This window comes from Acinonyx jubatus, chromosome A2, assembly GCF_027475565.1.
Source record: "Acinonyx jubatus isolate Ajub_Pintada_27869175 chromosome A2, VMU_Ajub_asm_v1.0, whole genome shotgun sequence".
Classification (NCBI taxonomy): domain Eukaryota; kingdom Metazoa; phylum Chordata; class Mammalia; order Carnivora; family Felidae; genus Acinonyx; species Acinonyx jubatus.
In genome coordinates this window covers 8,592,366-8,610,000 of record NC_069383.1, presented here as the reverse complement: position 1 = coordinate 8,610,000, position 17,635 = coordinate 8,592,366, and the positions used below count along the sequence as shown (strand labels likewise).

Below are 17,635 nucleotides of genomic sequence, written 5' to 3'. Positions count from 1 at the left end.
ATGCAAATCTGCCAGGGTGGTCCTTGTTGGCAACCTCCAACCAACCTGTCTTCTCATGCTGACTCAGTTGCCTGAGTGAGTGGTGATTATCCGGGCAGGATAGAACTTTCTATTCACACCACCACTGTTTCTCCCTGGTAAACTTTTCATGGCGAACAATTCAAACAGTAATGCCTTCCCCAGTCCCCATACACCAGGAAGAATCAGCCATTGTTGTCCTGGCTTCCCTGTACCTCCTCTGTCTCCTGGGAGAGTAAACTATAGAGTTCCTGTGAGGACACTGTAACCATTGCTTTACTTATCTGTATTCTCCCCATAAGAATGGTCTCATTGATTTGGTATTCCTAGAACCTTGCATTGGGTTTAGTTCATAGGAACACTCAATAATTCTATAAATTTTGATTTTTAGTTCTCATAAGGAACCAGGTGAATTAGGTACTATATTCCTCATTTTACAAAAGAATAAACCTAGATTCAGATGATTTAAATGACTTGTCCAGTATCATTAGTATAAGTGAGCCTGAAAATAATTCTTCGGTTCTCACTGACAAGATCTAGAATCCAAAAACTGATTCTGGGAATTAAAGAACTATGCAAAACCGTGCAATATGTTTTAAAATGCGAAGTGAAAATAAGACCAAATTATATTTGTTTTAATTAAGAACTTTTTGAGAAATCTATTCTTTCCTCTATATATTTGGTAGGAAAGTCAAAATTTATGAAATGGGAACCTGAGGTATATCATTGTCTATTATTTGTTATTTAAGAGAACTGACCCATAATACCAGAGCAAAAATACATTTTAAGAAATTCTGTAATTCAAACCATTTTGCACTTAAATCAGACTCACATAAATTTACATCAACAAAGGATTTGTTCATTTTTGATATGTTCTTTGGTATATTAATTCAATACACGTTTCCTGTTCACATATGCTAAGCATTGACTCTTTGTTTAATCTTACCTTAGTCTTACGCTTGTTAAAATATTGTCTCATACTATATATTTCCAATTCAAACATAGAATTAATTTTCTTGGTGATTTTCAGTGATTTTCAAACCTAGATTTTTTTTTTTTTTTGCAATAGGATTTCCGGTTTAAGTAGAATATATGTTCGACCAGGGCTGTGCACTCCTCTGGTTTTATGAATTGTCATCATTTATACAAAGCTTTTTCCTTTTCTAGTGAATTATAGAGTATTTTGTGATTGTCATTGTTTTGATTTAGAATTATAATATAGGACATATATTTAGTATATGGTTTTATATTTGAACAAAACCCAGTATTGCCAGGACATTTTCCCAGCAGAGCTCTGATTTCTGAGTCTTTGCCCTCGAACTTCAAGAACACAACAAAATTTAATTTAAGGATTTAAAATCTAAGCGGGATTGGTGCTGCTTCATCAGGGGTGCATTGGGTGGTTTATAAACCGAACACCAGAATGGCTAAAAGAAAGCTTCTCCCGGAGCCCATTAACCTTCAAGAAGCCTTAGCTTTTCTTTTCTGACACAAGTGAAGTGAACAGGATTTTAATAAAAGTCCCGCAGCAGACATACCTGAAGGGTCAGAGCTCATGATAAAGCTGCCAACGCTGCAACTTTAAGAAAACATCCTGACGCCCTTTAATAACACTGGGTCTGCCGGTGCTCACTGTGGAAGATCTGTATTTTAAAATCCCATTTGAGAAACCGATCCCCCATTTGACAGGATCATGGTCTTTAATCTTATTTTTGGTGTGCAAGAGTTGACTGCACACCTTGTAGAAGCTTGCCTTTTGTGTGGTTCTGATGACCGCAGGAAATATTTTTCTGTACTGATTGATAGATACACATCCCTGTCCTCCACTCTGACGTTCTGGTCATCCATCGCATTAATACTAAGTCCTGTACATCTTCTAAAAGTAGAAGGAGCTTAATATCACAAAAGGAGACTGGGTTCATGTAAGCTTCTATCCCATGCATTTTCATTTTTGTCTCTTAATCTCCCTTTAACCTTTTATCATTTGAGTAAGTCCCTGAAATCAGGAATTGGTAACATACAGCAATAGTTTCAATATCTATGTTTGCACTAGCAGGGCAAAAGTAAAATTATCAGGCATTATAATTCCCATTTAATAGTGAGTAACCAAAGACTTTTAAAAATTAAGTAATTGGCTCCGGTTATACATGTAATAATTAATAATGCCAGAATTCACTGTTTTCAGATCATGCAGTCTCAAAAACTCATGCAGTTTACGATCTCCAAGACGCGTGTCTCCATTTCTGGCCTCATCATGTCAGTTTAAATTCATTTACGTGAACAAAAAGCTTTTTGGAAGCTTGAATAAAACCATAGGTAGATTTTAAAAAGTTTGATTTAAACTATTTCAGAGCATAGAAATAGAGGACAGCTTACATATGCTTTTTGAGAAGTAACTTCAGCAATGGCAGATATGACAACAATGTTATCAAAACAAAGACAATAAAAGTAAAAATAAAAAACTCACACTACTCTCACCTATAGGCATCAATGCAAATGTCTTAAACAAAATAAGGCTAAACAGAATTCAGTAGCACATTATAAAAACTATCATATCTCAAACACATGAAGATTCTTCCAGAAATGCAAAATGATTGATTCACTATTAGGAAGTCTAGTGATAGGATAATCATGTTAATAGAGCCAATAAGAAAAACGGTTTCCAGGGATGTTGAAAGGGAACTCGACAAAATTCAATACCAGTTTTTTTCTTTTTTAAATAAAAGCAAAAACAGAAAAATCATTGTTGAATAGGAGTTGGTGAATACCTCTTTAACATGATTTTATGTGTGTGTCTATATAGATACATACCTAAATTTATATTTATATCTCCAAAAGCCAACATTCAGCTAGCATCTATCATAAAGGACAACACTAGAGACATTCCCACATGAATGAGGTGACGTTGCCCACCATTTTTACTATGATTTAACTTTATATTGGAGATAGATAACAAAGAAAGCAATTAGAGGTATACAACTTGAGAGGAAAGAGATAAAACCACATCTATTTGTAGATTATGTGATTATTTATCTGAGAAATTGAGAAAAATCAATGAAATAACTACTAGATACAAAGAGATAATTTAATAAAACAGCAGGGCATAACTTTAACGTAGAGAAATCAATAGCCTATATATAATTAAATAAAAGCAGGTTTGAAGATGTAATAAAAGAGAATAGAAAACTCCGTACCTCAATTTCAGATAATAACAGTTTCGAATATTTTTTTTTTCCATTTGGGAGATGGGGCAAGTGTGGTGTGTGCAGAGAACATACGAAGATCTTGTGTTTCTATAGAAGCGGAAAAGGAGAAAATCCAATGGAGGCTCACCAGAAATCATCAGGAATGTCATTTATTCTACTTTAATTAATATGCCCCTACTTTCAAACCGTTTGGTTAGTATTTTCAGCCGGGGATTCTCCACCCATCATATCCCTCAACCTTAACCACCTGGGCAAATGCCATATCACCAGAAAAAGCCCATTCCTTACTATTCTATATTCCCCAAACCATGCTTTATTTTCATCATAGCACCTGACACATATTTAGTTGTTCATTATTTGTCTTCTCCCAGTAGAAGAGAAGATGATACCAGAAAATATGCTTTTCTGTTTTCTTTCTTTTCTTCCTTATGGTATTCCCAGAGCCTAAAACTATAGCTGCCTCATCATAGGCAGCCAATAAATATTAGTTGAATGAATAAATAAGCAAAATGAATGAATGAGCAAGTTTTGGTGATAGTATCCTACAAAACACTTGCAGTCATATCTTACTTTATAATCAAGGCAATTTTGAGAAAGGAAGAAAGTCTTGGAGAATTTTTTTTCTTAAAAAAACTCCATAAGGCTTGGGGTGCCTGGGTGGTTGAGCATCCCAAGTCTTGATTTTGGCTCAGGTTGTGATCCCAGGACCAAAATCTACAGACCGTTTCTGCACTGAGCCTGGATCCTGTTGGGATTCTTACTCCCTCTGCCCTTTGCCCTGCTCGTACACTCTCTCTCTCTCTCAAAATAAAAAAACAAACAAAACTCTATATGGCTAGATTTCCAAAGGTTTGAAATCCCTCAACTTTAAGTACAAAGTCTCTCTTCTCGGGAGACAGTTTTGCTCTGTCATTTTAATTCATACAAAATATACCTACATATATGCATAGATGTCCACATATATACATTGTTACAAATTCTATACCCATTCTATTCTGTTCTATTTTAATTGACAAAAAATCCATTCATTTAGTTTAAAATTGCTTTTTATGTAGGAAATCTCCTTCCCTTGGATTTTTTTCCTATGAGGAGTAGAGATAAAAAAGAATCACAATACATTTTAAAGATTAAGAAAAAATAAGGTTTAGTGTTTCCATTTCTTGCAAGCAGTTTGTCTTTTGCTTAAGCAAAGAGGACTCTTATTTATAGAATATATTTAAAAAAAAATCATTAGTTATCTAAGATTCTGGGTCCCTGCAAATTATAAACAAATACATACATACATACATACATACATACATACATACATAACAAGCAATATCTTTGCTACATAGATTTTTTTTTTAAAAAGGAAAAGAAAGTATATTCTGACCATCCTTAATTCTTGAGGTCACTAGTTTTCCAAGAGGGAAACAATTATTTGGTTGGTTGGTTGCTGTATTTTGGCCACATCATCAACCCTTCTTGGGCCTTTCTCTTTGGCTTGGACTGTTTCTTCTTTTAGGAAATATTCAGACATGCTTTTGTAAAACCTCAAAACTCTCCATGGTTTCATTATTATTTTTCTACTCTGTAGAAGAGATCATTAGTTCATTAAACTTTTAATAATGGTGGATAATAATTAACACCTGTGGATAGTCCCAGAAATCAGATATAAACAATTTTTAAGTTGCTGCAAGCAATAAAAATCATAATGTAGATCCCCCCCCCATTTGCCACTGAGTTAGGGTTTACCATGCCGAGAATATTACTCTTCAGTAGTGACATCCAGTTTGTCCACAATATTCTACAGTGATGGAAATACTTTATAATATTTTATATCTGTGCTGTCTAATTTCGTAGCCATTAGTCACTTGTGGCTACTGAGCCCTTGAAATGCGGCTAGGGCAACTGAGGAGCTGGAGTTTTAAATTTTATTTAATCTTAAGGTATTCACATTGGGCTAGTGGCTACCATACTGAACAGCACAAGTCTCTGGTTTATCGCTACGTTTCTGCATTTCTTCTGTCCTCTGTCCGTATTCTGTCTGAAAACTGACGAAGCTGTCTTGTACCCCTAATTCCATGATTCCCCTAGAAAAGCAGCTCTTGACTGCCATAATGACATTCTGATGAACCTGTGACCGTGTCACCTTACATAACAAAGGGACTTTGCAGGTGTGCGTAAATTAAGGATTGTGAGGGGGAGAGATTATCCTCCTTTATCTGCGTGTGCCCAGTGTAATCACTAGTATCCTTCTTAGAGAGAGGCTGCAAAGTCAGAGCTCAAGCCAAGATAGAGACCGGTAAGGACAGAAGCAGAGGTCAGAGGCCAGGGAGGAACCCCCTATGCAGCTGGCATTGAGGGTGAAGGAGGAGAGCAGAGACAGGTGGACCGCCTTGGAGGCTGAAAGAGCAAGGAAGTGCGTTTCCAAAAGGAAAGCGACCCCGTGGACGCATTTTAAACTTTGGACCTCCAGAACTGCACAATAATAAATTTGTGTTGCTTTAAGCCGCTATGTTTGTAGTAACTTGCGGCAGCCGTGGGGAACTAACAGATGGCCCTAGAAAACCCCTTGTGCCCAGGACACCGGGCTGCGGTGAGACGGGTCTGTGTTGATGCTCCCCAGAGGGGGCTGGCACTGGACTGTAAATGCCCAGCAATAATGCAGGTGCACACCTGTTTTATAACATTGACGTCTAGGGTCGCCTCTAGACCTATGCCTCTGACACAGAGGGATGTGCGTGAGTACATTCTCCCTGCCACCTTCCCCGTCACGGCGTGTGGGCATCTCCTTCCCCGTGTGTCAGGGTGTGGGCAAGCACCGAGACCACAGAACTGCTCCCTTTCCACCCCACCCCCCCTACCCGATCTATGACTGCATCGTTTGAAGAGACACGGGAAAGCCGCCTTACTCATGTTGTTTGATTTTGCTTTACAACGTGGTTTAAATTTTCCTTCAAACCAGCTTTAATTTTGAAGTTAATCGTGTTGAAGTTGAGCCTGGAGTGCACCGAGGCCAGCTGCGCCCCATCAGGGAGGAACCAATGGTTCCTTAAAGGTCATTATTCTCTTAAAGGTTCATTATTTCTGCAGTATCATCCCCCTCTGTGGGTTTCAGCTACGAGGAAGTTGGCATTAACCCTGAGATCCTACCTCAAGCATCTGTCAATGCAACTGGGTCTACAGGGGGCTTTGGAATGGGATTTTACCCCCATTGTCCTATATCTGGTGAGGGCAGTAAAGCAGAAATTTTGATTTTTTTTTTGTTTTTTTTTTTTTTTACTTAGTCAATTGCTTGCCTGAATACATTGACTTATTACTTTGGAGCAGAATTCTTGCTTGATTTTTTTTTTTTCATAGGGGGAGATTTCTATCATGGTGACATATCCTGAGTTAACCTCAATCCTGATAAGCCATAAATGAATTTCTAGATGTACGCAGAAGGGAAATGCTAAAAACTTGCACTTGGTTTTCAGTGTACAAATATAGATGGCAACTTGTCACTCCACTTGAAAAGGAAATACTTGTGAGATCTGCCTTGCAGTAGTGACAAAAATAATCAACACTAAAAAGATTAAATTAAATGCTCAGCAGTAAACTCAAGTTTAGGCTTGAGTAATTAGGTTTGGGAATACATTTTTGCTACTGAGGCATAAGCCCCTAAAAACCCATAGTTTATTAATTATCTGAAACAGTGAGAAAAACTTCACTGTTTCAGCATAAACATAATGCCATGACCGCTTGGAGAGAATAAAGCATGATCAAAAATCTCTAACCAGAAGCAAATTATCGCCTATCAATTTTTCTATAAGGCCATCAGACCACTTCTAAGTAAGATAATAAATCCGTAGAAATGAGCTGTTTGTAATTAGAATGAAGCATGCCAAATTATTTCATGACCATTTATAAAGTCAAGTGCCTGTTAATAAAACAGTTAGATTTTCATTGTTATTACTTCTTTTAAAATTATTTCCATTCAAGATGAATTATTTTCCTGAAAGTAGTCCAGCTTTGGGGGATTCCGAAATTTAATTATTCTGGTTTAAAAAAAGACGTAAGTGCTTCCATAATTTCCACTCTGCTTTATACTTGAAATGTTGAGTGAGGGCTCTTACTGGTTCCAAATCTATGAGTTGAATAACAGTCATTAGTGAATGACTTGGTTTTTGACTTACTATATATATATATTTTTTTTTCTATTTCTAGTGAACTGAGGAATAGAAGAATCCGTTTATTTTATAAATATAAAGCTCAACTTTACAGTGTTATAAAAAATAACTTTACAGTATCTATCGTAGAGCAGTACTTATGGTATCAGGATAACCCTTCTGCCCAAACCTTGGTGCTATCTTGATTTCTTAACTTAAATGTAGATTAAAGACAGGGTACCTAATTGGGAAACAGAGGCAGGTAAGCAAGTGGAGAGTTAACTACTGGGAATATGTAAACGATATAACGTCTGCCAAATATTTAATGCCATTATTAGTCATATATGAAAATAATTAAAATATGTCTTACCTCTCCCAGTGCTGCTCGTCAGGTTTTGGCCATTAAAGATTCCTGCGATGCGTAATTTCCCATGCAATTAAAAACCTTCAGGGGCGCCTGGGTGCCTCAGTCGGTTAAGCATCCGACTTCGGCTCAGGTCATGATCTCGTGGTCCGTGAGTTCAAGCCCCGCATCAGTCTCTGTGCTGACAGCTCAGAGCCTGGAGCCTGTTTCAAATTCTGTGTCTCCCCTGTCTCTCTGACCCTCCCCCATTCATGCTGTCTGTCCCTGTCTCAAAAATAAATAAACGTTAAAAAAAAAAAAACAAAAAACCTTCCTACCTGCTCTTGCACCATCCTGTTCTGACATCCAAGAGCTCTTTCTTGGATTCTTAACTCTTATGCATCCTGCAAACACCTCAAGACCATACCCAGTGAGCTTCCCTGTTGATTAGCCACCCTACCACCGCCATAGCCTCATATGCATTAACTACCTGTATTTCCTGGAGTATTTTTGGCCGTGTCTCTATAGTCACAGTACAGTGTGTTGATTTTACCTATTCCCTTAGAATCCCCAGCACTTCATATACTCCTAGAATAGTAGGTTCCCAATACTACCCAATAAGTATTCTTTCCATTTACAAACAGGGGATAAAATGTTGTCCACTTCTCATTAGTTATTTCTGCAGTGAACCTTAAAATGCTGAAAAGCGTTTCATTTTCCAACCTCTGATTATGTCAGTCAGTTTACTCATACTGCTGAGTTCATTTTTTGGTTGCAACGTAAATTCTCAAATACAGCCCGAAAGATGACAGCACGCTCAACGCGATACAAAGACAAATAGGACCCTCTTTAGCATTTTATTTTTTGGAACAAAATCGAACTAATGGGATAGTTATTCTACACCATGCTACCCAGGATTTGTATAAATGAGTTAAAGCCCTAAGTGAGTATAAACTCAAAATGATTTCTTTTTGTCCGCTTGCTTAGCCAAGTATCACCATGAATAGTGATAACAGTGGGTAATCAACCGGAGACTGTCTTGCAGTAAGCATATCAAAGGGAGAAGTAACAGTAATGAACATATTTATTTTGAAAGTGCTCAGTATACAGAAAAATTATAAGAAGATTATATTTAAATTACACATTGTTAAACAATCTTTACTAGGACAAAATATTAGACTGTGATGAAAGAACTATTTATTGATATCTATGAGATCAGATCTGAGCGCTGGAATCCTTGATCTCTTTTTAACATAAAAAGAAACAAGTGTGAACACTGGAAGATAGTGATGAAAGGTATCAATCTGAGAATTTCATCTCTGGCAAAAACAAGCTGTGAGACCTTTGGAAAACTGTTTAGTATGTTTGGCCACGATTGTGTGCATCTCCAAAGGCCGTGTTAAGAACAGGTTTGTGTTTTTGTGTGTTTTTTGTTTTTTTTTAACTTTTTACAACCTGAAAGTTCTTTGATTATTCTTGTGCTGGGACTTGCATGATAGATGAGGAGAAGTTCCTTGTGTGAGTTTCTTGAATTCAGTAATTCATCAACATGTATTTATTGAAGGCCTGCCACGTCTCAGGAGCTGATCCCGGTCTTACCGAGACAGCGGACCTAACGAAACATAGAATCCAGTTGTGACACAGTGAAATAATGACCAGATGAGATGAAATCGTATGTCATGGGACTGTTAACCCAGAATCCTCTATCTTAAAGGATAATTGCCTGCCTTCCCGCAGACAGTTTAAAATCCCCCCCCCACCTCCATTAGCGCATATCTCTTCTCTTTACTCCTTAGAGAACCAAAATCTACATACAGCCTCTTTGCAAACAATATCTGTCACAAATTGCCTCTGACAGAAAGATTTCTAACCAGTTCAATTTACCAAACACTGCCTTCCACAGATGCTAACGTGTTTTCTAGAAAAAAAATACTAAGTTAGACAGTGAGGATAACAAGACCATAGCAATTGCTTAAATTGGCTACCACAAAATTTGTTTTGAATCAGCTGTAAAAATGTCAGAGATGTTCATGTTATTCTCTTCTTTGTAGAAATACAAAAAAATTACATAAACATAGTACACCTATTTGGACTCAGGGGAAGAAGGAAGGAAGGAAGGAAGGAAGGAAGGAAGGAAGGAAGGAAGGAAGGAAGGAAGGAAGGGAGGAAGAAAGGAAAGGAAGGAAGGAAGGAAGGAAAGAAAGAAAGAAAGAAAGAAAGAAAGAAAGAAAGAAAGAAAGAAAGAAAGAAAGGAAGGAAGGAAGGAAGGAAGGAAGGAAGGAAGTGTAAGAACCAGACATTAGAAAAAGATGTGCCCAGACACTCAAATAGTTTGAAGACAATAAAATACATGCTCTGTTTTTTCTTTGACTGTTTCTTCAGGTACTTCCTAAAGTTCTCTAGTTTGCAACTATGATTCTCCATTGTAACTTAGGACAATTACGTAGTATTTAAAAAGTTCTAGACCAGCATCTGTGCCCAAGTCCAGACTATGCCATAAATATGCTCTGTGACCTTGATTGAGCTCACTAATTTCACTCAATTTCCAGTTTTTAGCTTCTTCATTTATGAAATAAGGGGATTAAACCAGGAGCTCAATTACTCTTTCTAGCTTTAAACTTTTACCATTCTATTTCAGTGGTTTTGAATTTTCTTTGAACCCAGAAGCAAACAGATGTGAATTTTAGAATTAAACAAAAAACTGAAACAAAGCAACAACAAAAAAACAGCAATGCGCACGCTCGCACACACACACACACACACACACACACACACGTTATCATTTCATATCATCATAATCATAATTGGTTATTAAGAGAAAAAATTAAAAGATCTTCAACACCGTTAGTAGAAGTGGATATTACATTATATTTCTGAGACCACACACACAATCTGCGTGGCAAAGAAGCTTTATTATAATGATTCTCCCCTAATAGGTACTTCATTTGAAGGTTTTGTTTTTTATTTTTGTTTTTTTTTTTTTTTGCTATCCACAGCTGTTTTAAATTATAGTGGTGACAACAGTTCCTTCTAAAGATTGTATATACATGAATAGTTTCCTCTTGTAGGGAGATTTTAAGTTCATTTCTAGACTGCTAACTTGAAAACGTTAGAACCTATATGTATGATACTAAGTTGTTCCACTCAAGTGCAAAGTGATGGGTTTAATACCAGTGTTTGAGCAGCGTCTAATCTTTATGACTCTATCATTTTAAAATTTATCAGATCCTCTGGTTTGACAAGATTAGATCTAGTTTTCAAAGTCTTGGACCAAATTTCCGTGTGTCTTAGGAATAAATACCTGAGTAGTCTGTATTCCAAAGTCACAGGAGACTTTATTTAATAAATTATCTAAGAATGGAATCTCTTCCTTGGTTCAGTTCTTCACTAATGGTTTCCTTTTTTGGAAGGAGGCGTGGGACAAATCTTATTGAGTCTCCTGGATACAAGGTCAACTTTGGATAGACATGTTTTTAGTTACTTTGAGTAGAGTTGACACACATTAGTTTCGGTATACAACGTAGTGAGTCTGCTTCTCTGTATGATATGCTCTGCTTACACGTATAGCTCCCACCTGTCACCAAACAACACTATTACAATACCGTTGACTGTATTCCCTGTCCTGTACCTTTTATTCCATGAGTCATTCAGTCCACAACTAGTATCCTGTGTCTCCCACTTGCCTTCAGCCATTTTGCCCACCCTCCACCCCCCTTCCCTCTGGCAACCATCAGTTTGTTCTCTGTGTTTATAGGTCTGATTCTGCTTTTTGTTTGTTTTGAATACACATTTTTAAAAAGTTAATCTTATTTGGCTGTGTGTGTGTGTGTGTTTGTAGCATAAGTGAAAACATTGCCATATTGATATCTGGAGAACAAGGATCTATTAATCACACATTTCTGCCTTGGGTGGATATTTTTTTTTTCTTTAAGTGAATGTATCCTACATTGGCTTTTAGAAGCCATGTGTCTCTATTTTTTAGAATACTGGTTTCATCATGTATGATATTTTTGAAGCCTGACTACACTAAAAATAGGACGTTTTAAATGTTCTTCATTAGCGAATATTTGGGAGATCAGAATGCGATGATGTCCATCTAAAGGGATGTTTTCAGTTTGATTTCAGAATTGTAACAAGTGGTGAACCAATTAAAAAGACATTGCACCTCAAATATTATATTTTTGTGCACATTTTTCTAATTTGTTAAACTTATGTCATTTTTTTTAAATGATGAAACTGCCTGTATGCCTTTGGCTTGTTATACTCTGTAAGTATAAACTGTAAAATAATTTCACTATTGGTTTCATGGTAATTTTGTTAATAATATCACTTCCTTTAAAATATTTAATCATGCTGGGATGCCTGGGTGGCTCAGTCAGTTAAGCATCCAGCTCCTAGTTTTGGCTCAGGTTATGATCTCATGGTTTGGGAGTTCAATTCCCATGTCAGGCTCTGTGCTGACAGCTCGGAGCCTGGAGCCTGCTTCAGATTCTGTGCCCCCCCCCCTCTCTCTGCCCCTCCCCTGCTTGCTCTCTCTCTCTCCTCTCTCTCAGTATAAATAAAAATAAACTTTAAAAAATATTTAATCATCTTAAATTCATAAAAAATAATTTTACAGTATCCTATAAAAGTTATTCATGCTATCTTTTCTTAATAAAAGAAACCTATAAACTTATGGGGTTTCATTCTTCCATTAGCCATTATTTTATTATTATTTTGATGTTTCTTGATTTTGATATTTCTTGATATTGATTGACTTGTCAAAATACTATCTTTGCTTGACCACTGGGCTTTGCCAAGTTTGGGTTTGCATTCTAATAGTTATATCAATATATAAAGACTTCACTCATTTTTTAGATTAAAGGGCTTATGTTGGATATGTGTTTCCTTCATTTACAAATAAGATGGCATTCTGGTATAGGTGGAGATTATGTAAATCCTTTGGCCAGACCGTTTGACTTTTTGTATAATGATATTATGTTTATGTGATAGATTTGAGAGAAATGGACCAGATAATCCAAAACTCACTTAGAGTGCAGCAGTCTGAGACATTCTCTATGTCCGCATTCATATGCTATCAAAATGGTACTGAAAGCCATTTTCAACTGTCTAAGTGGCCTGAAATTCACTTATTCAAAATACAGTCAATAATTATTTAATAAGTACCTACTCGATGCCAGACAGAATTCTAGGCAATGGATAAAGAGTGGTCAAGAGACATAGTCCCTGCCATCAGGGAAAGCACAGTTCCATAAAGAAGCCTGGCAAGAAAGAAACCGACGCGTATTTAATTAGAACTTGGGATAGATCAAAAAGAGAGTGTCAGGTGGTGGTAAGTACTTCATATTGGAAGGTCAGAGGAGACCCCTGAAGGTAAGAACTGAGGAAAACAAAAGAACCTTTTCTGTGACGGCTAGGGAAAAATATGCGTTAGAAAAGAGGGAATGTGTGCGTAAAGGTGTAAAGGAAAGAGTTTGAGCCACCGGTGACTCAAAGGAGGGCAGGTGTCCCGAGAACATGGCGGGAGGAAGAGGAGCAGGAGATGATGGGCACAGAGAAGCAGGCAGAGGGGACTGTGCAGAGACGGACCAGTGCTCCAACGTTTCCCAGGTGAGACGAGAGTCCATCAGAGGCTTTCAAGAGTGGTGTGATATAATGCGGAAGTTCACTCTGGCCTTTCGCTGAGAATGATTTAAAGCAAGGCAAGAATGGAAAAGGGCAGGCGGATGAGTAGGGAGGCATTGTGATCCAGGGAGAAATGATGGTGGGTTGAAATGAGTGAGTAGAAACACAGAAAGTGGATAAATTTCGGGCAAGCTTTTGAATGTTAATTCACAAAGCTTTGCTGATGTCTGCTGTAGAAGTAGTAGAAAGGAGGCTGTGAAGAATAACTTTGGGTTTTCTGAGATGAGCGACCACGTACCTGGTGGTGCCATTAGCTGAGACGAGATTGAACGGGAGAGTGAGAAGGTGGGGGAGTACCCTGACCTCCTTTGGGATGCCTCTTACACGTCCGAGGGGCTGCTGTCGAGGAGCTGGTCAGATACACAGGTCTGAAGCTTTCCGTGGAAGTCTGAACCAGCGATAGAAGCTTGGAGCCACCCTAGGCAGAACCCAGGACTGAGCCCTGAGGACGTCAACACTTAACAGGCAGTGCAGTTAAGGTGGGGACAGGAAACATTTGAGCAGATGGTCCAGGGCTGGTATGTTATCCAGGAACTAGACTCCTTAAAATTTTCCTTTCTGTCCTCATGTGTTCACACATGCCTGTTCCAGGTCTCACCATCCTAGGGTCATTTTAGGAAGGAGATCAGGAGTAACCGAAAAGCAAGAATAATGCGTGCCCTTTCCCTTTTGGGGCTTAACCCAGACAGTGCATACATCGATCAAGCTTAGTCACAGACCCCCTAAATTAAAAGGAGCCTGGAAAATGGTATCTTTACCTGGATGGCTCTGTGTCAAGACACAAATTCTGTTGCTGTAAAAGCAGGGGGTCAAAGATTTTGGAGAACAATGTACACTAGAGGTCGATGACCTCATTAAGAAGCCTGGTTCTTTACTTTTTTTGTCTCCTGGAGACTGGGCTAGTCTCCCTTCAAAAGCACATGGCCACATGAAAGACAGAAGATACCTGAACAAGATAACAGTTACCATAGGAAGCAAGAAAGAGGAAAGGGCTGTTGGCCAGACATCCACAACTTTCTGCTGTAATCCTCAACATGGATGCAAGCTTTCTGCTCTGGCCAAACTCAACAATTCATTAATCTATGGCCACGTTTTGTATTTACTCATGCTGGTACAAGCTTTGGCTTTCCCTCCGTGTAGAAAGTTTCTCCTCTTCCTCTCGGGCTCGTCTGAATCCGTGCTTTCTTCAGAGATTAACTTTTCCATAAATCTCAGTATACTCGTAGAATAGTGGTATATTATCTTAATTCGGTACCAATATTTTTAATATCAGACATACATAGAGACCTGACTTGCCGATTACATTGTGATGAATAAATACAATTTCTTGAGGATGAAACTGCCTTTATTCTTTGTTTCCCCAGGGTTTGTTTTAGAGTGTCCTGACTCATTAAAAAGAGCTTACTGCTGTTTACCTAGGTTGAATACAAATGGACCTGGAAGGTGAAGGAACTAATGATCTTACTGGTCTCTCTTCGTGTGAGCCTGTGATCTCTTAAAAGACGTTTTATTCATAAATCATTGTGGAATACGTTGTAAAATTATAACTCAAAGTAAATTAACAAAGTAAAATAAAGTGGACTCAGGTTTATTACAATAGAAATGACTTTTAAGGTGCTTCTATAGTAAGGCTACAATTGATGGATATGGCTAGTCTAGAAATGTGTAATTGTTGGAAAGATGTGGACCAAATATGCTTGATTATTCTTAATGGAAACTTTGGGCATAATGTAGGAGGCATAATAAATATTTCTACATTTCAATATTTCCATAAATAAATGCTTGTTGAAGTAGCACCATCAATATAACATTAGGTTTTCTGGTCGTACAGCTATAAAATTAAGTTATGTAGCAATGAAATACTAAATTAGTTGCTGGAATTATGATTACTTCTCTATATAATTTCAGTTTGAACAGGAAAAAATGTAAGGCAGTGATATATACTCCACAGAGAGTATGCCTTCAACTAAAATTGAAATCTAATTAGTGTGAAAATACAAGTACTAAAATATTGTTGAGATCAATATTAAAGGTAATGCAGAAGAAAACTCTACCATGATTGTGGAAATAGCTCTGAGAGCCAGGAGTATAAAAAACAGCATTTCAGCAAGCAAACTTTCTAAATGAATTGCCTGTCTTGATGAACAAATATGAAATTCTGCACCAAGATGAAAGAAAAAAATAAAATCCAAGAGGTAATTTACACTGGGATGGCAATTTATAAATCGCTCTAAATATTTTCCAGTAGTTCACAAAATAATCTATACCCTGACCTGAAGTTTTCTTTTCTGAAGTTTAGAACAAGGCATATATGATGTCCTGGGATAAAATTTGTACTAATCTGAAAGCAAATGACATACTGCAGAACTGGCCCCTGTCCCATAACTAAGCAGGTGGGGGATCTCAGCTGACACAGAAGGAGAATACAGAACTTGATTTTCAAGTCAAATGAAACTGCCTTTTTATTCAGTAATCACTTTCTAGGAGTCATATGGGGTCTAAACTCGGGTTCCGAAATGATTAAACCAACTACGTGAGATTAGGAGATGATTATGTTGTTACTCTGAGTGGACAAGTGGCCTGATATATCAAATTGGCCTCTCCCACTTGCTGTCTCTCCCCCACGCCCTCCCTCCTGGGGCTGCTGCTTCTCTCCTCCTCCAGATTCTTCCTTGAGCCCCTAGGGAGGAGGGACTAAATGCCCTCGAGTTTTTTAATTCACAGTGAGATCCTCTGACTACCTGCCTGAGCAGCCCTGGAAAGCAGGTTAGAAAGACAGGATCTCGGACTCCATCCCAGACTTAAGAAATCAGAATTTTCATTGTAACCAGATTTTCAAGTGACTCCTATATGCACGAACATTTGAGAACTTTTGTGTACCAGTAGTTCAGGATGTTAGTAACAGCAAGCCATTCTGAAAAACCCTCCACTGTTAATCATTATTTGGTATTGTGCGAACACATTTCAGAAAACCACTGTGTGTTTTTTATATTGGGTTCTTAATAATAACTATTAAGCACCGTAGAAAAAGAAAAGAAAACACTTTCGAAGTCCTTTGAAGACTACCATTGCATTCCATGATGCTGTCAGATTGACATTCTTTTCGATTTGAAATAAACTTTCTTCTGCTGTCTCTGTTAAAGTAGTATCCACAGAAGGGAGCCGTGACGAACAAACCTGGAACCATTTGCAGTTTCTTCTATCTGCAAATACCATTTTTTCTCAATGCTTTGCCATTAAAATCGAGTATAGAAATAAAAGAGATACTCAGGGTAGAATAAAACTACAACTGTCATCCATAACCCTAGACAGGATTGTTGCATCCATCCAAACAGCCACTTCGTCCGTAGTGATGGATTTTAGAGTAAGGAATCGTTATACATTTCAAGTTTCAAAGGTTAGCTTTTGTTTGTTTTCCATATCGTGGTATAAGTCACTTTTATTTGAAAAAAAATGCCTTCTGCTTCTGAAGCATTTTGGAAAGCATTGCTACGACTGGAGGGATGATTCAAGCTGGAAGAGTCTCGGGGACAGAGATAATTGGATGCATCACTTCCTCTGGAGCCCTTTGATCACAGCAAATTGACACTCGCCAACTTGTCCCATGCAGAGTCCTGATACTGCCCCCAAGTAGCTGTCCCGTAACCACAGTGGAGCCACTGGGAGTCTCATTTGATGCAAATCAAACTTCCAACCTAGGACAAGCCATGAAACAAACTCTACGTGTAACAGTTACCTCAAGCAAGAGTCTGGATGTAAGACTAAAATCATACATAACACCAATCCATAGTTCTCCCAGTAAAAGAGATGTTTCCTCCAAACTTACCTCTGTCCCTTGGTGTAACTTCACATTCGGCACCTTCATCCATTGATTCGGTCAGTGGCCAGCAGGCATTTTCTGGGTAGATGAGGCACCTCGTCATGCTGAGTCATAAGATGAAAATCCATAACTGCAGAATCTCACGGTTTACAAGGGACAAGATGTTCAAACAATTACTAACCAATGTGATAATGGTGCATAGGACCTCTGCAAATGGTCTTGTGGGAGCATGGGAGAAGAAATAAACAGGAAGTGGGAGACTAGTTTCATTCATATTTTGTTTTGCTTGGTGACTGGCCCTAACATTTTTGTTTTAAATATAGTGGTAAAGTATTAGAGTTTGAAATTACATTTGAGTCAATTTGTTTGGAAATAAAACATCTCTCACCATCAAGAACAAAATGCCTGGGGCGCCTGGGTGGCTCAGTCGGTT

The 17,635-nt window shown here is 37.9% G+C and overlaps 1 protein-coding gene across 2 annotated transcripts in view; it reads left to right on the top strand.

Moving 5' to 3' along the window:
* CNTNAP2 (contactin associated protein 2) overlaps positions 1-17,635 on the top strand; it is a 1,948,817-nt gene that overhangs the window by 1,165,993 nt on the left and 765,189 nt on the right. The window lies entirely within an intron of this gene.